We start from the raw sequence: 25,189 nt of genomic DNA on the forward strand, positions 1-25,189 counted from the left end.
TGAAAGTATTTGAGTTTCTTTGATCTCTTTTATGCATGATCTCTTATAGCCTCGTATTTCTTCTCCGATATTTGGGTTTTGTCTGGCCAACTTGATCTATTTATCTTGCAATGGGAAGAGGTGCCCGGTAGTGGGTTCGATCTTACGGTGCTTGATCCCAGTGACAGAAAGGGAACCAACACGTATGTATCGTTGCTACTAAGGATAAAAAACACGAGATCTATATCTACCACCATATAGATAAACGGATCTTGTCTACATCATGTCATCGTTCTTATTGCATTACTCTATTTTTCCATGAACTTAATACACTAGATGCATGCTGGATAGCGGTCGATATGTGGAGTAATAGTAGTAGATGCAGGCAGGAGTCGGTCTACTAATCTTGGACGTGATGCCTATGTAATGATCATTGCCTGGATATCGTCATAATTATTTGAGGTTCTATCAATTTCCCAACAGTAATTTGTTTACCTACCGTTTGCTAGTTTTCTCGAGAGAAGCCACTAGTGAAACCTACGGCCCCCGGGTCTTCTTTCTCATATATTTGCCTGTGCAATCTACCTTTTTATTTGCTTTTATTTTTAGATCTATTAAACCAAAAATACAAAAATATCTTGCTGTAATTTATTTTATTTGGCATTCGATCTATCAATATTTACAACTTTATCTCCCGTCATACGCCGTTTCTGGTGCCGTTACCCAAAAGGGATTGACAACCCCTTTAACACGTCGGGTTGCGAGTGGTTGTTATTTGTGTGCAGGGGTTGTTTACATTGTGTTGTTTGGTTCTCCTACTGGTTTGATAACCTTGGTTTCATATATGAGGGAAATACCTACCTCCGCTGTGCTGCATCATCCCTTCCTCTTTGGGGAAAAACCGACGTAGCTTCAAGCGACATCAATGCACCAGTGTCGTCCACCTGGGTTTCTTTTCTAATGATCATGATCAATGCTAAGGCACCATACACCAAGGTCTCGTAGATCACGGCATGTTAGATCTTCATAGGCATGTCCCTTAGTTGGTAACCCGGTCACTAATCATGGCGCACCTCTAATCACCCTTCTATCAGCCATAGAAAGTAGTCATTCGACTAAGTAAAGCTAACTTTGTATAGAACAAAGTCATTCTATACACACGATAAATTTTTAAATGAGGACATCCAAAACCGGAGCCGAGGAGGTCGTGAACCACGGTTCTGGAATCCACTTTCTTGTTTCATTCACGCTATCATGCTCTAACGAACTCCACATTGGAGAAAATGAAAATCATGCGCACAAATACTATTCTCCACTTGACATGTCATTTGTGTCATCAGATAAGTTAGGGTTGCTGCATTGCCCAGCTCTTCTGCCCAGTAAGAGTAGATGCTCCTCAAATCCTAAGCAGCCCTCCCGCTAGATGTCCTCAATTTTAAAATGAACATCTGCAACGCTGTCATCCGGGAGCATATGCTCTCAGAGCCAAAACGGCCCTCACGCTGTCATGCTCTAACGACCTCCACGTTGGAGAAAATGGAAGTCATGCTCGCAAATGCTATTCTCCACTAGTCATGTTATTTGTGTGATTAAATAAGTTAAGGTTGCCGCATCACCCAGCTCTACTGTCCAATAAGAGCAAGCGTATTTCAGTTTAACCCAACTCTGTTTATCTTCCTTCAGTTCTACTGCTACAATGTTCGTCTTGGCTCGGTAGCAGCGAGACTTCCTCTAGTTGTGGTATGAAGATGAATATGTTTGTTTCCGGACTTCTTCTAGCTATGATATGAAGATGCACATGTTGTCGTTACGAAGTCGATAGACATCGTACTCACTAAAACAGATCATAACGTTGAAACTTTTTACAATCATTGATTGTGTAACAACAACTTAGTTGTTAAACTTAACGTTGATGCTTCTTTTGACCACGGCCTTCTCAGGGGTACGATCGGGGTTGTCTTAAGAGATGACAAAGGTAGGTTCATCGGTGGGGGAAATGGTAAGATTGACTGGTGTGTAGATGTGTTGATGGCTGAAGCTTTGGCGTTAAAATTTGGCCTATCGCTTGCGCAAAGGACGGCTTGTAATCGCATAATTATTAACTCAGATAATATGGAGGTGATCGAGACCATGAACGAAGGAGGACGATCGTCGGGGGGCAGCAGCTGCAATTTTTGATGATTGTTTTCACTTAGCTTGCGATTTTCCTATTTCTAGATTCGAGCATTGTAATAGAGAAGCAAATAAAGTTGCTCATGAACTTGCCAAGTTGGCTAGATTTTCATTCATTTCTGATTGGTTTGAGGAACCACATAATGCAATTGTACCAATCCTCATAAACGATGTAATGATTATTTCTAATGAATAAAGCTCGAACTTTCTTTCAAAAAAACAACTTAGTGTAATCTACTCCCTCTGTCCCATAATATAAGAGTGTTAGTGTCGAAAACGCTTTTATATTATGGGATACAGGGAGTAATTAATATTTCTCCTACGGTATCGGAACATGAATCTATTATTGTGCGCCAGGAACTCCAACCATTGTTCGCGGAACTAGATGGGAGCTGAGAACCATGGAGATGTGAATGTTGTCTGAGTGAACCGATGCACCAATGTTGTTCGACTGGGTTTCTTTTCTAAGGATCATGATCGATGCTAAGGCACCTTACACCAAGGCGTCATGGATCATGTCATGTTAGATCTTCATAGGCCTATCCCTTAGTAGGTAACCCGGTCACTAACCATGGTGCACCTCTAATCACCCTTCCATCAGCCATGGGAAAGTAGTCGTTCGACTAAGTCAAGCTAACTTTCTATAGAAAAAAGTCGTGCTATACACACGATAAATTTTAAAATGAGGACATCCAAAACCTGAACCGAGGAGGCCATGAACAATAGTTCTGGAATCCACTTTCTTGTTTCGCTCACGGTGTCATGCTCTAATGAACTCCACATTGGAGGAAATGGAAATCATGCGCGCAAATACTATTCTCCACTTGACATGTCATTTGTGTGATTAGATAAGTTAGGGTTGCTGCATCGCCCAACACTCTTGCCCAGTAAGAGCAGATGCTCCTCAAATCCAAAACAGCCCCGCCGCTAGATGTCCTCAATTTTAAAATGGACATCGGCATCGCTGTCATCCGGGAGCATATGCTCCCAGAGCCAAAATGGCCCTCACGCTGTCATGCTATAACGACCTCCGCGTTGGAGAAAATGAAAATCATGCGCGCAAATGCTATTCTCCACTGGTCATGTTATTTCTGTGATCAAATAAGTTAAGGTCGCTGCATTGCCCCACTCTCCTGTCCAATAAAAGCAAGCTTCTTTCAGTTAGGCCCAACTCTGTTTATATTCCTTCAGTTCTCATGCTACAATGATTGTCTTGCCTCGGTGGCAACCAGACTTCCCCCATTTGTGATATGAAGATGAATATGTTGGTTTCCAGATTTCTTTCAGCTGTGATATGAATATGCACATGTTGTCGTTACGAAGTCGATATACATCGTACTCACTAAAATAGATCATAACGTCCAAACTTTTTACAATCATTGATTGTGAAACAAGAACTCAGCACAATATACTCCCTTCGTCCCATAATATAGGAGCGTTAGTGTCAAAACGCTCTTATATTATGGGACAGAGGGAGTACTTAATATTTTTCCTGCGGTATTGGAACTTGAATATATTATTGTGCGCCAGGAATTCCAACTATTGTTCGTAGAACTAGATGGGAGTTGAGAACCATGGCGATGTGAATGTTGTTCGAGTGAACCGATGCACCAGCGTCGTCTAATTGGGTTTATTTTCTAAGGATCATGATCGATGCTAAGGCACCTTACACCAAGGTCTCATGGATCACGTCATATTAGATCTTCATAGGGATGTCCCTTAGTAAGTAACCCGGTCACTAACCATGGCGCACCTCTAATCACCCTTCTATTAGCCATGGGAAAGTACTCATTCGACTAAGCCAAGCTAACTTTGTATAGAAAAAAAAGTCATGTTATACACACGATAAATTTTTAAATAAGGACATCCGAAACCGGAGCCGATGAGGCCATGACCAACGGTTCTGGAATCCAGTTTCTTATTTCGCTCACGCTATCATGCTCTAATGAACTGCACATTGGAGAAAATGAAAATCATGCGCGCAGATACTATTCTCCACTTGTCATGTCATTTGTGTGATCAGATAAGTTAGGGTTGCTGCATTGACCAGCTCTCTTGCCTAGTAAGAGCATATGCTCCTGAAATTCAAAACAACCCTCCCGCTAGATGTCCTCGGTTTTACAATGGACATCTGCATCGCTGTCATCCAGGAGCATATGCTCCCAGAGTCAAAACGGCCCTCACGCTGTCATGCTCTAACGACCTCCACGTTGGAAAAATGAAAATCATGTGCACAAATGCAATTCTCCACTAGTCATGTCATTTGTGTGATCAAATAAGTTAAGGTTGCTGCATCGCCCATCTCCCTTGTCCAATAAGAGCTAGCATCTTTCAGTTAGGCCCACCTCTGTTTATCTTCCTTCAGTTCTCCTGCTACAATGATCGTCTTGCCTCGGTGGCAGCCTGACTTCCACCTATTGTGGTATGAAGATGAATATGTTGGTTTCCAGAATGCTTCCAGCTGTGATATGAAGATGCACATGTTGTTGTTGTGAAGTCGATATACATCGAAATCACTAAAACAGATCATAACATCCAAACATTTTACAATCATTGATTGTGTGACAACAACTCTGTGCAATCTACTCCCTCTGTCCCATAATATAAGAGTGTTAGTGTCAAAAATGCTCTTATATTATGGGACAGAGGGAGTCCTTAATATTTTTCCTGTGGTATCGGAACTTGAATCTAATATTGTGCGCCAGAAATTCCAATCATTGTTCGCAGACCTAGATGGGAGCTGAGAACCATGGCGATGTGAATGTTATCCGAGTGAACCGATGCACTGGCGTTGTCCGACTGGGTTTCTTTTCTAAGGATCGTGATTGATGCTAAGGCACCTTACACCAAGATCTCATCGATCACGTCATGTTAGATCTTCATAGGCATGTCCCTTAGTAGGTAACCCGGCCACTAACCATGGCGCAGCTCTAATCACCCTTCCATCAGCCATGGGAAAGTAGTCATTCGACTAAGTCAAGCTAATTTTATATAGAAAAAAGTCATGCTATACACATGATAAATTTTAAAATGAGGACATCCAAAACCGGAGCCGAGGAGGCCATGACCCATGATTCTGGAATCCACTTTCTTGTTTCGCTCATGCTATCATGCTCTAACGAACTCCACGTTGGGGGAAATGAAAATCATGCGCGAAAATACTATTCTCCACTTGTCATGTTATTTGTGTGATCATACAAGTTAGGGTTGCTCCATCGCCCAGCTCTCCTGCCGAGTAAGAGCATATGCTCCTCAAATCCAAAACAGCCCTCCCGCTAGATGTCTTCAATTTCAAAATGGACATATGCATCACTGTCATCTGGGTGCATATGCTCCACGAGCCAAAACGGCCCTCACGTTGTCATGCTATAACGACCTCCACGTTGGAGAAAATGAATATCATAAGCGCAGATGCTATTCTCCACTGGTCATGTGATTCGTGTGATCAAATAAGTTAAGGTTGCTGCATCACCCAACTCTCTTGTCCAATAAGAGTAAACGTCTTTCAGTTTGGCCCAATTCTGTTTATCTTCCTTCAGTTCTCATGCTACAATGATCGTCTAGCCTCGGTGGCAGCCAGACTTCCCCCAGTTGTGGTATGAAGATGAATATGTTGGTTTCCAGACTTCTTCCAGCTGTGATATGAAGATGCACATGTTGTCGTTACGAAGTTGATATACATCATACTCACTAAAACAGATCATAACATCCAAACATTTTACAATCATTGCTTGCGTAACAACAACTCAGTGCAATCTGCCCCCTTCGTCCCATAATATAAGAGTGTTAGTGTCAAGAACGCTCTTATATTATGGGACAGAGGAAGTACTTAATATTTTTCCTGTGGTATCGGAACTTGAATCTATTATTGTGCGCCAGGAATTCCAACCATTGTTCGTAGAACTAGATGGGAGCTGAGAACCATGGTGATGTGAATGTCGTTCGAGTGAACCGATGCACCAACGTCATCCGCCTGGGTTTCTTTTGTAAGGATCATGATCGATGCTAAGGTACCTTACACCAAGGTCTCATGGATCACATCATGTTAGATCTTCATAGGCATGTGCCGTAGTAAGTAACCCGCTCACTAACCATGGTGCACCTCTAATCACCCTTCCATCAGCCATGGGAAAGTAGTCATTCGACTAAGTCAAGGTAACTTTGTATAGAAAAAAGTCGTGTTATACACACGATAAATTTTAAAATGCTGACATCCAAAACCGGAGCCGGGGAGGCCATGAACCATGGCTCTCGAATCCACTTTCTTGTTTCGCTCACATTATCATGTTGTAACGAACTCCACGTTGGAAGAAATGAAATCATGCGCGCAAATACTATTCTCTACTTGACATGTCATTTGTATGATCAGATAAGTTAGGGTTGCTGCATCGCCCAACTCTCCTGCCCAGTAAGAGTAGATGCTCCTCAAATCCAAAACAGCCCTCCCGCTAGATGTCCTCAATTTTAAAATGGACATCTCCATCACTTTCATCCGGGAGAATATTCTCCCAGAGCCAAACCGGCCCTCATGATGTCATGCTCTAACGACCTCCGCGTTGGGGAAAATGAAAATCATGCGCTCAAATGCTATTCTCCACTAGTCATGTTATTTGTGTGATCAAATAAGTTAAGGTTGATGCATTGCCCAGCTCTCCTGTCCAATAAGTGCAACCTTCTTTTAGTTAGGCCCAACTCTGTTTATTTTCCTTCAGTTCTCATGCTACAATGACCGCCTTGCCTCGGTGGCAGCCAGACTTCCCCAGTTGTGATATGAAGATGAATATGTTGGTTTCTAGACTTCTTCCAGCTGTGATATGAAGATGCACATTTTGTCGTTACGAAGTCGATATACATCGTACGCACTAAAACAGATAATAACGTTCAAACTTTTTACAATCATTGATTGTGTAACAACAACTCAGTGCTACTCCCTCCGTCCCATAGTATAAGAGTGTTAGTGTCAAAAACGCTCTTATATTATGGGACAGAGGGAGTACTTAATATTTTTCTTGCGGTATCGGAAATTGAATCAATTATTGTGCGCCAGGAATTCCAACCATTGGTCGCAGAACTAGATGGGAACTGAGAACTATGGCGATGTGAATGTTGTCCAAGTGAACCGATGCACCGGCATCGTCCGACTAGGTTAATTTTCTAAGGATCATGATTGATGCTAAGGGACCTTACACCAAGGTCTCATGGATCACGTCATGTTAGATCTTCATAGGCATGTCCCTTAGTAGGTAACCCAGTCACTAACCATGGCGCACCTCTAATTACCTTTCCATTAGCCATGGGAAAGTATGCATTCGACTAAGCCAAGCTAACTTTATATAGAAAAAAGTCGTGTTATACACATAATAAATTTTAAAATGAGGACATTCAAAACCGGAGCCGATGAGGCCATGACCCATGGTTCTGGAATCCACTTTCTTGTTTCACTCATGCTATCATGCTCTAACGAACTCCATGTTGGAGAAAATGAAAATCATGTGCGCAAATACTATTCTCCACTTGTCATGTCATTTGTGTGATCAGATAAGTTAGGGTTGCTGCATCGCCTAGCTCTCCTGCCCAGTAAGAGCATGTGCTCCTCAAATTCAAAACAGCTCGCCCGCTAGATGTCCTCAATTTTAAAATGCACATCTGCATCGCTGTCATCCAGGAGCATATGCTCCCAGAGCCAAAACAGCCCTCACGTTGTCGTGCTCTAACGACCTCCATGTTGAAAAATGAAAATTGTGCGTGCAAATGCTATTCTCCACTAGTCATGTCATTTGTGTGATCAAATAAGTTAAGGTTGCTGTATTGCCGAGCTCTCTTGTTGAATAAGAGCAAGCGTCTTTCAGTTAGGCCCAACTCTGTTTATCTTGCTTCAGTTCTCATGCTACAATGATCGTCTTGCCTCGGTGGCAGCCAGACTTCGCCCTGTTGTGGTATGAAGATGAATATGTTGGTTTCCAGACTTCTTCCAGCTGTGATATGAAGATGCACATGTTGTCGTTACGAAGTCGATATACATCGTATTCACTAAAACAAATCATAATGCCCAAACTTTTTACAATCATTGATTGTGTGACAACAACTCAGTGCAATCTACTCCTTTTGTCCCATAATATAAGAGCGTTAGTGTCAAAAACGCTCTTATACTATGGGACACGAGTACTTAATATTTTTCCTGTGGTATCGGAACTTGAATCTATTATTGTGCGCCAGGAATTCCAACCATTGTTCGCAGAACTAGATGAGAGCTGAGAACCATGTCGATGTGAATGTCATCCGAGTGAACCGATGCACCAGCGTCATCCGACTTGGTTTCTTTTCTAAGGATCATGATCGATGCTAAGGCACCTTACACCAAGGTCTCATGGATCACGTCATGTTAGATCTTCATAGGTCTGTCCCTTAGTAGTCACTAACAATGGAGCACCTCTAATAGTGTTCCATCAGCCATGGGAAAGTAGTCATTCGACTAAGTCAAGCTTACTTTGTATAGAAAGAAGTCGTGATATACACACGATAAATTTTAAAATGAGGACATCCAAAACCGGAGCCGAGGAGGCCATGACCCACGGTTCTGGAATCCACTTTCTTGTTTCGCTCACGCTATCATGCTCTAACGTACACGTTGGAGGAAATGAGAACCATGCGCGCAAATACTATTCTCCACGTGTCATGTTATTTATGTGATCAAATAAGTTAAGGTTGCTGCATCGCCCGGCTCTCCTGCTGAGTAGAGCGAGCATCTTTCAGTTAGGCCCAACTCTGTTCATCTTCCTCCAGTTCTCATGCTACAATGATCACTTCGCCTTGGTAGTTGTCAGTCTTCCTCCAGTTGTGATATGAAGATGAATATGTTGGTTTTCCAGACTTCTTCCAGCTGTGATATGAAGATGCACATGTTGTCGTTATAAAGTCGATATACATCATTTTCATTGAAACATATTAGAACGTCCAAACTTTTACAATCATTGATCGTGTAACAACTAGGTGAAATCTACTTGATTTTTTTTCTGCGGTATCAGAAGTTTGAATCTATTATTACTACTTCCTCCGTCCGGAAATACTTGTCATAGAAATGGTTTAGCATTTCTTGGACAAGTATTTCCGAACGAAGGGAGTATTAGATTGCGCCAGGAATTTCACCCATTGTTCGCAGAACTAGATGGGAGCTGAGAACCATGGTTTACAGAGGCAAGAAAGGGATATGGGCAATAGATAAGCTCATCTTATTTACACGGTTCTTTTCACTATATATGTGCCTGGATGGCACAGAAAAGGACTGACTTGGAACAAAACCCCAACTCTACTGCAAGTACTCCCTCCATTCGAAAAAGCTTGTCCCTCAACTATCTAGCACCAAGTTAGTGCTAGATACATTCATTTGAGGGACAAGCTTGGGACAAGTTTTTTCGGACGGATGGAGTACCCAACAACTGCAACATTTCTACACTCATGAAGGGCATGTGCATCACATATTTTGTGAAGGAAAAGGTAGGACGCTCTCTACCTTAGATGTACATCCCATTTAAAAGATTGGGTTGCACCATATCTTACTCTTGATAACTGGGGCCATCCCATGGTTATCTTTTTACAGTAGGCAAGTCCTACCACTCAACGAAACAGCTTAACCGCTGGGACTCGGTCATTTGTGCACACTCTAATTCTCTATTGTCAGTACGTGTCAATCGAAGTGCATGTTTTGATCTCCTGCTGAAGCAAAGCCCTGTGTGTGCTCGCTTTCAAATGTGGCAAGTCGAGAATCTGATAGAACGGAGAACATCTGTGTTTCCACGAAGAGCTGTAAAACATATTGACTGTTGTAAGAATACGTGGGAACAACAGTGACAAGTGACAATATACTCCCTCCGTCCCGAAATAAGTGTCTCAACTTTGTACTAACTTTAGTACAAAGTTATACTACGCTTGAGACACTTATTTTGGGACGGAGAGACTATATATGAAGGAAATCACTCCTGTATGTAAAACTAAATTGAAAAGCACCTTCATGAACGGTCGATCCTTCGAGGGGAAAGAATCAAGAAAACTGTCCTTCAGAAGCAAGGAAACCTGGGTCAGTAGAAGACCAACATCATTTAGTGCATTTTACAATGTGTTTCCAAAAGGCAAAACGTCCAAGTGGCACCATGGTGTAGAGTGCAGATAGAAGTGTATACAGTTCTAACCCTGTCATTATCTGACTACATTGGTGATGGTATGATAGCGCAATTCAGAACAAAGTGACTCCAAGTATGTTCTCAGAACATTTAAGAACTGCCAAGATGCCTTAGCCTGCAATATCAGGCAAACAAGTACCATCTTTATCTTAAGAACTAACTAACATGGAGTTTACACAAATTTGCTGTACATGAACAGGATCTGAAGGAGATAAAACTTTCTTCTTAATGAAGAAATAATGGCTTCCAAAGAGGATGGAGCCGCATTCCACATAGTAAACAAAAATTAATACCTGAACTTCGTTGCATTTATACATAGGATGTTTCTTCGCCAAAGCATTCTCACATGAAAGTTTAGCATGAATTGGACTGAGATCAGAAACAAGGTCCTTGTAACGTGGAAGATGAGGCAATAAATTTGCCTTGACCTGCATTATTAATAAATAAAAACTAACATTAAGTACGGATGAATCTTTTCTGCCATTACAGCACCAAATATGCTCGCACTGCAGTGCACAAGTCTCTAAAACGTCTTATACTCCCTCCGTGACATATTAGTTGTCACTCAAACAGATGTATCTAGCACTAAGATACATCTAGATACATCCGCTTCTGCGACAACTAATATGGGCCGGAGGGAGTATTTGTTTAGAGGGAGTACGCTTCATACAAGTAAAATACTACAAATCAGACATGATCAGATCAGGAGATACGTGGTCATTACACAGATGTGGAATAATTAGACTGGATAGTTTATTTCCATAGAGAGAGAGAGAGAGAGAGAGAGAGAGAGAGTTTAACATCAGGAAAGAACATGTCACACTTGCCTGATCTTTCTGTACATTGATTCTGACAAGACTGGACGCTTTCATCTTGATATCAGGGGGTTTATGTTGGATACCAGCCTGTAGAGAGAGAGCATAAAATCCCTGAAAGGTTGGCTAATATGCAGAAATTGGCAGAAACTGGCAAATGCAGTCACTGGTAGTTCTTTGAAATAGCAGCAACCCAATAAATGAGTTTCAAATAATAGTCAAACTTACAATGAAAGGGACGGGAGCATCAATGAAATCAATCAATTTTCCTGGTAGAACCTGCAAAGCAATTGTTTGTACTTCAGGACAGAATAATGTTGGGAGACATGTATGAACTAAAGATCTATCACTCTTTTAGTTGAACATAATCTCAACAAGTATGGTTAATTAACAGACTCTTTTACTGCATATAAAACATATAAATATGGTTGGGTAACATGCGCAAATACATAAAACAATCCAGCATATTTTACTGAATTTAGTGAACATGTGAACCGACTATTTTTTTTCTTTTGAAACGGAGGCAAAAGATTTGCCTCATCCATTAATTAAGCAGAAGAGAGTTGCCCGGTTAATTAACAGAAAACCGGGCGAAAACCAGCACAAATTGCTGGGCGGCACACCCAGGATACTCTAAACACACATCTGCGAAGAGTGCCTCGCCGAAGTAGCACATTGGCATCATCGTCATCACTTCACCCCAAGTAGGCGACGTCGTCATCCCTTCTTCCTAGGCAAGCGACTCCAACTTTGCCGCAGATGACCATCGACCCAGCCCATACCATAGAGGTTGTGCATAGCAACATGAAGATCACACGGATCTGGGGTTTTCCCCGAAGCTGCAAAGGTTGAGGGTGAGAGTACCTCGGCGATGCCAAATGGAAACAGCGCTAGAAAGTGTTGCCATCGCCGGCTCCGGACACGGCCGGAGACAAGCTTTCATGCAGGTCAACCTCTCGAGACCCGCACAGCACACATCAGCAAGCCATCCATCGAGCCGCAGCAGTCAAATCTGGCCGGATGTGACCACCTACTCGCCAGGCCAATGCACTGGACACCTCCACTGGCGCTTAGCAGAGCCCACAAGCCACAGAAGCTTGCCCACAACCTCTGCCCTCGCTGGCGCTTGCAGACAGCGCGCCGACGCCAGAAACCGGCCAAAACCACGCTGGCCATGAGCAACACCACATCCAGGCCCGCCCGCTTGGCGACAACCAGCCCCACACCAGGGCTGGCCCGCGCGACTCACATCACTTGCGCCTGTAGAATCCACTGCCACACACACAGCCGCGACCTTCTCTGGTCCATGGCGGACCACACCTCCAGATCCACATCCAGTCACCCGAATGACGGACAGCAAGGCCACCGGCCACACCACTGAAGCACACGCCAACACCGCCGTGCACAAGTGCCTCGACCACCTCCGCTGCAGCTCCGGTCGCGCGGCAGATCCAGCCTACACGCATGCCGCCAGCCCTGCCATGCAGCCTCAAGTGCAACCCGGACGCCCCACGACCACCACTGCACGCCGTGGAAGGGGGTGAGCACCACCGCCAACTCGACCAGGGAGCGCCGCCCCGGCCGCTGCACGCAGACAAGCGCCATGAATACTGCCCCAGCAGCACCAGCGGGCTGCCGCCGCAACCTTCCAGCCCCCAGGGACCTTCGGCGCTGGGCCTGCCGCCAACGCCAGTGGCAGTGGCGGCGCTAGGGTTCGCCCCGACGTGGTGACGCGGGAGCGCTTCCTCTCTTTATCTTGAACCATTAACAAATCATTGTTTCACAAAATATCAGCGACACTTTGTGTCATAGTGAAATGTAACAAAGAGGCAGACCTGCTGAGCAACTTTACAAATTACAGACCTTGTTCGCGACAATTGTCTATTTAAGTTACCGGTTTATTTGCCAAAAAGGAATTACTCCCTCCGATCCATAATAAGTGTCGCAGTTTTGAACTAAGGTTGAACTAACTTCAGTTCAAAGCTGAGACACTTATTTTGGATCGGAGGGAAGTGCCAGTTTATATTTTTCAAAAAATGTCCATCTACAACTTGATTGAATAACTTAAATAAAAGGGTGGTGGATCATTTTCAAGAAAAAATAGTACTGATGGCAGCCAATAGTTTCGGCAGTTTCTAGCTAACACGGTCCTTATGACATATTGGCATATAATAAGATGCAAAAGAATAGACAAAACTGAGCAAAATGCAAAACAAAGCAGATGAAAGCCTATGCTCACACAGTCCCCCCCCCCCCCCCCCAAAAAAAAAATACTATATACTAATATGGTATTACTAAAATCAAAACAGGATAGAAACTTCAACAACTACAGGATACAATATTACTTACAGGAAGCAGTAAACTTTGCCACTGGAATGGCCTTATCATTGGTATAATTGATAAAACAATTGCTGACAGTACGCCCTGCAGTTAAGCATCCGAGAGAGCTGCTAGAATCAGCAGGATCAAGTATAGCATAAAACCAGAACACATTGTCACAAAGCTCAGGTACTTGAAAGACCATACCAGATTTGGGCATATTACCACAATTTGCTTCTCCAGCAGAACTCCAGTGAATAATGCTAGCATCTGCAGGAGAAAAGAAACAACTTTACACACACAAAGCCAACCATGATGGCAGCCAATCACTTATATAATGTCTAGGGAGTTATTGTAGGCCTCAAAAAGGAAAAGAAAAAGGGAAAGAAGTAAGTCTCGCTGCAATCTTCTAAACAAATTTCCCTGATACATGATCAATAGTACTCCCTCTGCCCTATAATATAAGATGTTGTTACAACCGATATACTCACATGCCGATTGTAATAACATCTTATATTATGGGACGGAGGGAGTAATACAAACTAATGGAACTCCTTAACTGAACCAAAAAAAAGAGTAATGCAACATACACTTTCCAGGGATAAAGCACGACAAACTGTAGCCATAGTCCATATTGATAATGCAAGAGCTTCTTCTGCAGCGACCAAACAGGCATTCACAATGACCTAAATAAAAATTATGATTAGTGAAGGGACGATGTGCTACAGATAGTGCCGTAAAAAGTCAATTATCTACCACATTTGTTTCTGCCGAATTCAAATCATTGTCCAAATTTGTGTCTCCTAACCCCAATGATGATAATCCAGGCCGGGAGTATTTAACAGGCTGGAGATGTTCAAGGGGTTGGAAGACAACTTCTCCTCCGCGAGGTGGCAGAGGAAGAGCATGGTAACCACAAACAATTTGTAGAGGTTCATTATTGTGTGCCTAAAATAAGAATGATCAGTAAGGACAAGAACCATCAGATGGAATTCTTCCAACTTGATATTATAGACAAACCTTAGCCCATCCCAGAACTTTGCCATCATCAACACCACTTTCATTCTTCACATTTACCTCATCGTCTTCTTCATCTGACCCAGCACCTTTGACTGAACTGTCACAAACCATCAGGATGCTCAATTAATAAGGTAAATGGTGTGATAATAATACTAGACGTGTCATAGTTCACAATGATCTATGCATTCCAACATCATCATTAATAAGATCCTAAACAGATTACTCATAACTTCAGAATTCAGATAAATCCTAGCAGATCTGATTGACGCCATAATTGTACTTCACAATTGCAGGAATTATTTTTCAAATTATCAGGGTTACCTGTGTATTGACTCCATACTCTGTGTGTGTTCTAATCTTGTAGAGATAGGAGAATGCATGGAAAGAAGATCTGGGGAAGTATGTCCATTCTCATAAGTACTACTTGCTCTTCCAAAGCTGTCGCAGCGGGATTCCGAGTTCTGTGATATACAATCTTCGTATTGTTGGAAACTATGTCTTCCTTCCTTCTCAGGTTCTTTTGCATAACTAGAATCTGAAGTCTCACTAGCCGACATACTTTCAGGAGAATTAGGTTCCCAACTCCTGAACAAATATGAAGGGACATCTCTTTCTGATGTAAGTCCTGGTGAAGAAACAAGACCTGATATACTGTTGACAGGTACAGCATAGTCTGTCCAGTCATTGTACGGAAGACCACTTGGAGATTCAAAATCCCCGTCTGATTGATCTTCTAACTGTTCTCTCAAGGAACGGGGGACTGGCCCTGCCAGAGCAATTTCACTGGCAAACTGTGTTATCCTTTCAAGCCTCTCCTGTGAAATTATGCTGTTCATATAATTGACAGCCAACACACCGATCATATCTTAGTACTGAATTGGGGAGATACAAAACTAGGGGCGTTATGCATGGTTGTTAGCTCAGACAAATAGAAGTATATATGCTGGACAAACCTGTTTAACATCTCATAATGTAGCTCAAAAAAAGGTACTCTTGTAAGTAAACAGTAACAACGTGGTGCAGAAACCAAGAAACGGCTTGGCTTGTAGGAAGTCTGATTTAGGGGTGAGACTGCTCCTAGTATACCAGGGGCTCTTTGAACAATTTCCTGGACGTGAAGGCAAACACCATATAGTGGTGCATTGTCCGATACCTGGTGTCATCAACAACAATTAATAAGAAAAGAGTAATCGAGATACCTGAATACAATCATCCAGGAATATCAAAATTGAAAATGAATAAACAAACAAACCTTTAGGAAGAAGATAAAGGACAAATCATCTCGGCACAGATGTTCCTATGTAAAAGATGTCATACAAGTTAGCAAGTTCTATTCAAAAGAAAGCCTCCATTAAGTATGAAAACTGGAAAGCTCAAGTTGGAACATCATGTGCAAGGGACCATCACAGATAAAGTTGAAAAGTATAAACAAACACTGGTCTACACTTTAAACAAGAGTATCATGTTCTCAACGAAAATAAGGTTAGCAGATTATTCATTTACCCTAAACAGGATTCCTATATACCGCAGGTGGCCGGTAAAACAAAAAACTGCTAATATAAGGAGGTTTCCAAATCCTGCTACAACTAATTTTCACCTGCCCAAATATCACTTCATTTAGATCACTCATGGAAGGAGTCCTCTCGACTAAGCGAGCCTGAAATATTGAATTAAACAAGAATCAAGAAAATTGCAGCATAAAATATATAAAAGGATTAAAATGAACAGAAAAGGTTAAGAACTTTCTTAAAGAAGCCAATAGGAGCAGTACAGTTTCAGCAAGAACATTATTTATCTAACCTTTACACCTTCAGGAAAACAGAATGAGGGTAAATCAGCCTCTCTAATATCCTCTTTCTTTCCAGGTGGATATTTGAAAAGAATCTGCAAGTAAAAAAAGGAAAAAGTAGATCAGAGATGATTTATCAGAACAGGCAAGTGAGTCTAGAATCGCTCCTGGAGAAATCAGGATTAAAGTTTGCTGTCTGTCCCAGTGTACAATAGGATATTGAAGTTTCCAGAGCTTAGCTATCAAGGCTTTACAAGATGGAAACTAGTATTACTGCCAAAGAACAAGGCTTACAAGATGATGACACGGATACTGAAAGTACATGTGAACCTTCATATGAACTTGAAATAAAATTTGTGATAAGGAGAAATTCAGGTTGTCACTCTGGGATTATGTTCAAATGATCTAAAATTTTATCCAGATCACGATTCTCACTCCTATGAAAAGAATTAGCTACAAGTATGCAGAGTCACACAAGCACAGCAGTTCAGCACTCAATTGAGAACACGCAGTTGTTAATCCTCTCTCCCTACCCAAAAAGAATAGCCACCGACCATTGATCCAAAGTGCAATTTACTCTAAACAAAATACCCACAAGCTGCATCCATTAAAGAAAAGGTAGTACATTCCAGTTTCTATAAAGAAAGATTATTGCATGCTTTTTGGTATTACCATGCTGCAGACAGATAGGGGTGCTCTATAAGCCTTTTCATGCTACAGGAAACATATACTAACATGAATACAGAAAAAGAACTTGTTATGGTAAATAACTTTGCATGCATTATCAATGAATACAGTTATAATTGATTACTACCCGAACCTTGGAGATAATTAATATGTATCCTTTGTTGCGCTGTGAGTAAATAAACTTATGGATGGGCGAACAGTGGTCCTTGAAAATATGCAAAACATGACACAATCCTACCTAACCAATAGGACCAAAAACCAAACATGACACAATTTCCCCTAAAATAGAAGAACTCATAGTCAACAAAGCACCCTACCTGTGGTTCCATGGTTGGTATTGGTCCATGGTACTGAATTTTATTAAGATCAACAACCTCTGAACATGCTACGTTAGACTCCCAAGCTTTCCTTTTTGCAAAAGCATCCTCAATTACTGCAACATTTGCATAAAAATGGAGTCCAACTACGAAAAAATGTTCAAAGAGCGAAGATGGTTCCTTAAATTGATTCTGATCCTGCAAGAGAGATTAAAAAATAGCTTTAAGAAGGGGAAGTTCATGCTAAGTACAGATAAAAACTGCAAGAGAAACTAAAGGAATAAGTGCATGTAACCAAGTCTCAAAGCCCTCTCTATAAACTTAAAAGTGCAGGAGAAATTCCACACACTACCAGGAAAGCACTCTTGTAGTTGGACATATGCTCTCAAGAAAACATACTTGGACATATTTAGCAATTATATCCAAGCAGTGAGAGATAACTTCACTTTAGCTGTTCTTCAATCACACACTCAAATACCTCAAAGATAGTCTGTTCATGGTATGCCAAATGTCCTAAGAGAATGAAAAACATTATCACGCATAAACTGCTTTGCTAAGAGTGTGCAAAATTTCTCCAATGTGGCCCCAAAAAATAAAGTTAATTAAGTATAGTAATATGATCATCTGCTTACCAATCTGACTAGTGACTGTTGCTGAACCGTATATAACAAACAGTGAAAATAGGAAAGGGAGGTGTTAGAACCTGATATGTCAGCTGCTATTTTACATCTTCTTACGGTGTGAACCTGCACATTCTAAGTATGCTAGGACTCTCAAGCTATTTGCATGGATTTACAACTTCAGCTATCATTTATCTATGCAGATCACCCGGCTAGACAAAAGTTGCATCCAAATGCACAAGTATGATGAGCAGGATTGAACAAAACAGCAGTCAGTATACCCGCACCTTGGTGTGGACTTGATACCACTGCCGCTTCTGGTTCGCCATAGCCTCAATGTTGACCGAAGTGCGCAGCAACTGCTCCCTGGGGCTCCTCTCGGCGCCTACTCCACCTCCGACAGGCCCCCACTTCCACGCGCGCTGCATCTGCTGCCGGAACCGCTGGAAGCTGCTGGTCCGCACGTGGCGCGGGTGCGGCCTGATCTGCGGCGCAGGCGACGACGACGGCCGGGGCGAAGGCGGTGCCGACGAGGACCTGGACCTCGAGTCCTCCATCCCTGGCGAGCCTGCTGCCCCCGACGGGGCCACCCAATTCCCCTCTTCCTCCTCCGCGCCCCTCGCGCGCTGCCCCGACGGCGAGGCGCTGCCCTCTCGCGATTCGGAAACCGAAGGCGACCATCCCGCGCCGTCAATCCCCGGAGGCCCCGACGCTCCCGACGCCGGAGGTGACTCGTACGCTTCCTCCTCCTCGTCCGCGGCCCCCGCCTCGTCGCGCTGCGGTATCGACACCGACATCGACGGCGGTGCGGCCTCGCCCTCGCCCCATGTCACCGGGTGCGCGGAGGCGGTCGGCGACACGTCCACCGCATCCTCGAACAGCTCCACCTCCCGCACCTCCTCCTCCGCCAGCCTGAGCGGCTCCGGCTCCGGCTCCGGCGTCGGCGCGGCGGGGCCGCCGGGGAGCGCCATACGCGCCGCGCGATCGGAGCACGGGCTACGCCTCGCGCGCAATTGAATGCCAGGGATCAAACCAAACGGAAGGGGGAGGGGAGGAGGACGAGATCGTAGAGAGAATTAATAATAAATGGTAAAAACAGAAACGAAAATGGAAAAGAAAATAGCCCGATGGAAAGGGAGCCGGGAACGGGAACGGGAACGGGGGTCACGTGGACGGAGGGGGAGGTGGGCGAGCGAGGTGGCCCACCTGGCAGGTGTGCTCTTTGTAAGGCTTGTGTCGCTGACATGTGGGTTCACAATACGACCGCATCACGTGAGATTTTGCACATACTGTATACACCAACGAAGCCAAAAGGCACGAACCTTTTCCGGTGTGAGCTTCGTTCGAGCTTTTTCTTTATTTTTTTTATTTCGAAATAGCTCAACGTGAGAGCAAGTTGTGTGTATGTTTCCATTTCCATTTCAAAAAAAAAAACATGGGCCTTCACCTCCATCTCGACAAAAAAAGGAGAAAAAACCTCACATTCATCTTTAAAAAACTTCCTCACTCAGCCAACCAGCAAGTGACACGTGGCAAATTGTATGCTTGTTTCCATCTAAAAAAAGCACATGGGTCGTCACCTCCATATCAGAAATAAAAGTCGCATGTTCATCTTAAAAAAACATCTCAAAGAAAAACCTCAACTCCGTCAGAAAAAGAAAAAAGAAAAAGAAAAAGTTCCCATCGCAGCGAACCAGCGGACGCCACTTGGCATAGCCCAGCGTTGTTCCTTTCTTTCTCAAAAAGAACCCTCACATCTATCTAAACAAGGAAAAAGAAAACGTTCCGCTTGTAGCCAACCAACGGGCGCCACTTAGCATAGCCTATAGTGGGCCCTTTCTTTCTCTGTAGTGGGTTTTATATGCGAATTTGGTTTATTTTTTTTTGGAAGGTACACTTTTGAATTTGACAATCTCAGGTTAGTCTCGAATTTGGATTATTTTTGTGTGCTCAAATTCTCAGAGCTCAATATGATCTCCCCAAAGAGCATGGTTGAAAAGTAGAGATGAAGTATATTAAAGCATCCCAACGCGGACCCTTATTTTCTTTGCTATATGTCTGGATAGAACGATTCGAACACTTTTAGACCTTTAATGCTATTTCTCATTTCAGTTAAAGAAAAATGTGTCCTCCTTTGTCCGCAGACTGGACTGGACGTCTGAAATGTACCGCTCTATCCACAAATTGAGGGAATGAATAGGGGAGTCTGGACAATCTGCTCGACCCGCCGTCAGTCGAGCCACACCTTCCCATAGCACACATCTTCTCGCTCGACTTTTTCTCCTCACAGTTCGTCCAGCTCATAGTCAGTCACAGTCCACAGCCAAAAATGAGGGATACTGTTGGAGGGCCTCTGCCCGGCCAACTGTCCATGGACGGAGTGGGTGCAGACTGTGCTAGAGATTTTTTTCTGCATAACTAAACGACCAATGACAATTGCCAAGCATGTGAAACATGGGACTCTGGAGACCATAGTGATAAGATGCTATTCTATAAATACACCAATAGTATACAAATAATTTTGAATATTAACCGTTGGATAAAGCCAGTCCAATGTTATATAGCTTGCAAATTCAAGCACTATTACTCATTTGTTGTCATCTTCACTTCATAGATTCTATCACATCTACTGTCTAGAAGATAGTATATCATGGTTGAGATTGAGTGCAATGTACAAACCTTAAAACACATGTATTTCTCTTTTTTTTCAATGTGCCATACTTTAATTGTTTACCAAATCTTCTAAATGAATTACCATTCCTTTTTTGCATTTTGAATTACAATGTACAAACCTCAAACACACAAAACATTTCTCACTTGTTCCAGAACCTTTCAAATTTTAATTACCAAAACTTTCTCTTTCAGGTGTATTACTATCTTTTTTTTTTACTTTGTAATTTACTGTGCGCAATATGCACGAAACCTCACATCATAGACACTTCTCATTTTGTTCTTCTTTCATATGTTAATTCCTTAGGCGTTTTTCTTTTAAAGAATTATGATATTTTTTGTTCAAGCCTATGACAACACGTTAGATACTCAAAAAACTGCAATGCGGGATATCTAAAGACAAATGTGCGGGATATATTTGACTTGAGTTTCCGTTAGTACCATGCCATGAAGTTTTTTGATATTCTTTACCTATGGTTTGATTTGTTTATGAATGAACTACGGGAATTAAATCAACATCAACGGCATGCATATACAAAACTCACATGTTTACCTGTTATAATATGGTCATTCATACTTTGGTTATCTAAACTCCTACTTGCAATGCATTGTACTTTATTAGTACATTCAGTGGTTATGCGCCAAACTACACATGCACACACACAGGATGCGTCTCTCAGGTGGCTATATGAGCGATCTTAATCCTCTGCTTTTTCGATGAACGCGGCCAAGGTAAACGTTAGGGATAACATGCTAAGACTAGACCTGAAGCAAAACATGTCAAATTGAATGTTGGTGCAGCTCATCATGAAGATGAAGGTTTTGGTACAACCGCGTGGTTCATTACATTTGGCTAATTCTCTGGGGAATCATTTGTTGCAGATAGCACTAGATTCAATGGTCGTGATCAATTTATATACTGGACAGCCTCTGCATGGATTGTATACATGAATACAATGATCGTGAAGGTCGATTTTATACATTATTAAAGAGTAGTGAATGGTGTGGCTCATGAACTATGTAGGTCTTGTTTTCGTGACAAAAAAGCATGTAATTGGATCAATGAATCTCCTGGTTTTGGGTTTGAGTAAACTTGATATAACAATGATTTAATATTAATAAAGATAGCTTTGATGAGAACTTCTTTCCAAAGCTAGCTGGGCTCAAGGAAGCCCATGGGGGTGCGTCATTTTTTGCTGCTCGCTATAAGACAAATAGACATGTCCCGATCGCCAGGAGCAACTAAAGAGAGGTTACCCCCTGGGGGCGGGGGGCTCCATAGACCATGGGTCATTTTTGGTGGCCTAGGAGTGCGCCAAGTGGTGTGTCCAGCTGCCGCCATATGTCGTGTGTTGTGTGCTCCCTCTAATTTTTTTTATGCTTGTTTGGGGTTTAGATCAAAATTTTCCTATTTTTTGCCTGATTTTCCCTAGATTTTGGAGCTATGTTTTTTCTACGGAACATAGCTGTGCTTCTCAAAAAGAAAAAAATATATGCTTCCACGAGAAGCGTAGATTTGCTTCTATTGGAAGTACAAATTTGCTTTCGTGAAAAGTACAAGGACATGCTTCTCAATAAGAGGAAAAAAAAAGCTTCCACAAGAAACACATATTTGCTTTCACGAGAAACACTTCCCAAAAAGGAAAAAAATGTGCTTCAATGAAAAGCACAAATTTGCTTCCGTGAGAAGCATAACTTTGCTTCTCGGAAAAAAAAATCTGTTTCTCAAAAAAAAAGGATGGAAAAGTGCAATCATCTGTTTCTGAAACATATTTAGTTGATCCCCACTACTTCAATCTATCTTAACATGCACACTTGCCACATCATCAACTCCACTACGTTTATTTCCCTTAATGTGCATGCATGAAAATGCAACCTATGATAATTCTTTCACTCTAAAAAAAGATAATTATTTCAACATGCACACATCCCATTTTATCAACACCGCTACTTTGATTTCTCTCAACATGCGTGAGAAATACTGCTTAATAATTATTTTATAACTACATAATGATCAAATACAACAAATCATGTGTACTTTCTATCTTTAATCTCATCTTTAAATTCAAGACAAGCAAATCTAATCAAAAAAAAATATTGCTACCAATTCCCGCATGTTCTCACTACAACACGACGCCGGATATCATCTAGTTCCAATGAAGGCAGAGTCGTATGAATCTTTGTTCTGTGCAATGCAACTAAAACATAGCAAAAGTTTCCCGGTCATCAGAAGTGAATGTAACCATTTAACATGAATATATAGAATCATGTGGCAAACGTAATAAAGCAGATGTAATGACTACTCAAGCGACATGTATTTCGGCACAGAGGGAGTATATAAAAATCCAATCATGAATGCAGTTTCCTCCCTCCGTCAGTTGGTCGTGGGGTCAAGGACGTGCCCCGCGAACAGGGTAGCGCCGGACATCTTCTCGACGACGAAGAAGCCAAACGGATGGTCAGCCACGAAGTCCACATGCGGCGCCTCACTAGTTTTCCAAGAACATAATGTCACGGTCGCAACGGTGGCAGCCGCGGCCTCGGTGCCTTCCTCGTTCGCCTCGGTGCCTTCTCCAGCGCCAGCTTCCCTGCGCCGTCTTCCGCCATGTCGGACAAGTCGGCCTTCCCCGGCTCGAACGCCTCGTTGAGGCCCATGTCCTGGAGAACGCCCTCCATTGTCATGCCGAAGCTGACCTTGAATTTAGGCAGACGGAAATCGCTGACCATGACGTCGCCACACGGCAGGTGCTTGCGCACAAAGTCGGGGTCGCAGGCCATCTTGTCGGTGAGCTCCCACAGCCCGTCGCGTGCGTCGGGGAGGAAGACGCACATGGAGTAGATCGGCGGCGGCTGCAGCTGGCCCGGCGAGGGGTGGCCTTGCAGGTAGCGGAGCTGGAGCACCTTGAAGCCGTCGTGGCAGGCGATGTTGTGCCAGCCCAAGCCGCGCACGAAGGGCGCGTCCACGGCGGTGCCGTCGAGGCGGTGGAACTTGTCGTCCTTGGTGAGCTCCTTGTCGAACGGCTTCTCCCACCTGCCCCTGAAGTAGATGGCGTTGGCGAGCACCAGGACGGTGCGGCTGGACAGCGCGTCGGGGCTGAGGATGGAGGGGATGAGGTCGTTCGTCGCAGCCGCCACCCATGCGTTGATCTGCTACGTTGCCTCCTCCGGCTGCACGTACCACGACCGACGTACATAATGACAACCGTATACTAGTGCATGCATGCCATGCCACAGATCGATCACGGTCACGGCCGATGTGCACTGCTCACCTTTTGGCGGAAGTTGACGGCGCGGGCGACGGCCTTGTACGACTCGGCGGCGGCGGCGCGGTAGGCGGGGCGGAGGGGCATCGTCACGTCGTGCCACACGCTGCAGGCGAAGCTGACGCGCGGGCCGCCCGTCCGGGACCCGTCGGCGAGGGCGTGCTCGGCCAGCGCGCGGACGTGGCCGGCGAGGAAGTCCCGGGAAGGCGTGCCGAGGACGCGGAGTAGCTCGTCGAGGGTGCCCTCGCGGGCGCCGGCGGCCGCCAGCGCCAGCGCCGCGTAGACGCACAGCGGCGACGTGACCAGGTTGCCGCTCCTGCCGGCGTCGTCGTCGGCGAGGCGCTTGTTCAGGCCGAGGGCGAACGCCTGCAGGCCGTCGCTGGCGGCGGGGGCGTGATCGGGCTCGGGCTCGGCCTCCGCCTCCGTGCAGAGCCATAGGCAGCGGAGGACGAACTCCCTGACAGATTGCATCGTGTCCTGCGTTGACGCGCGCTTGCTGCGGCCTGGCGATTTCTGTGCTTATGGTCCGAAGAAAACTACTAGAGCTAGTAATGTGGGCACCAGTGGCATCTGATTCGGCAGGTGCCCAACGCCCATTGGTCCACGCATAGACAGCAGCAGCATTTCAAAAGGAAAAAATTACAGCTGAAGTTGTAGAGAGTGAAGGAGTGCTGGCGCATGATGATGGGCGTGGAAGACTTCGAGTGGAGCTCGCTGGTTGCGCCAACGCCAAGAGCCCAAGATGCCTGCGGAGTGGAGCTGAGGGCATGTGGAATGCCAGGAACATGGTTAACGCCATCGCTGCTCCTCGCGTTCAAAGCTTTGGTGCCTTGCATTGCAGGGGCCAAGTATTTGAATAATGTAGTACCACAAGCGAGAGTAACGTTTTGTAATTCGGCCTTTGGCCAAAAACTCTAAACTTTTTTCTTAATCAATGAAAGTGGCAAATCTTTTGCCCAGTTTCAAAAAAGAAAATTCCAAAAGAAAAAAAGCATCAGATCAATCAATCAGATCACCGTAATTAGCAATTCAAAAATAAACATTGTATCAATCAGTCAAAGCACTGTAATTAGCAATCTAAAGAAATCGCAACTCAAAATGTTTCCAAACAAATCGACCTGATCCATAGACTACGACCCTGTAAGCGAACCGTGCCACCGTCGGCGTCTCACCCCCACCATCAGTGATATTCATATTCACTGGTAGCAAGACTGATTAAGTAAATCTGGAGAAGCAAAACATAGAATAATAAAGATAAAAAAATTGAATCATGCGTTGCATGTACATAATTACTAGCAAAAAAATCTTCTGAATATTTTTTCTCCTTTTTGGTTATTATATTTTGTTTCTTCCCATTTCTG

At 43.7% G+C, this 25,189-nt stretch overlaps 2 pseudogenes; both read right to left on the reverse strand.

Moving 5' to 3' along the window:
• Positions 1–9,336: 9,336 nt before the first annotated feature.
• LOC123088131 (uncharacterized) lies at positions 9,337–19,020 on the reverse strand (annotated as a pseudogene).
• Positions 19,021–22,939: 3,919 nt separating this feature from the next.
• On the reverse strand, positions 22,940–24,299 carry LOC123083121 (serpin-Z2A-like; annotated as a pseudogene).
• Between the last annotated feature and the right edge of the window lie 890 nt (positions 24,300–25,189).

Source organism: Triticum aestivum, chromosome 4A (genome assembly GCF_018294505.1).
Source record: "Triticum aestivum cultivar Chinese Spring chromosome 4A, IWGSC CS RefSeq v2.1, whole genome shotgun sequence".
Classification (NCBI taxonomy): Eukaryota; Viridiplantae; Streptophyta; class Magnoliopsida; order Poales; family Poaceae; genus Triticum; species Triticum aestivum.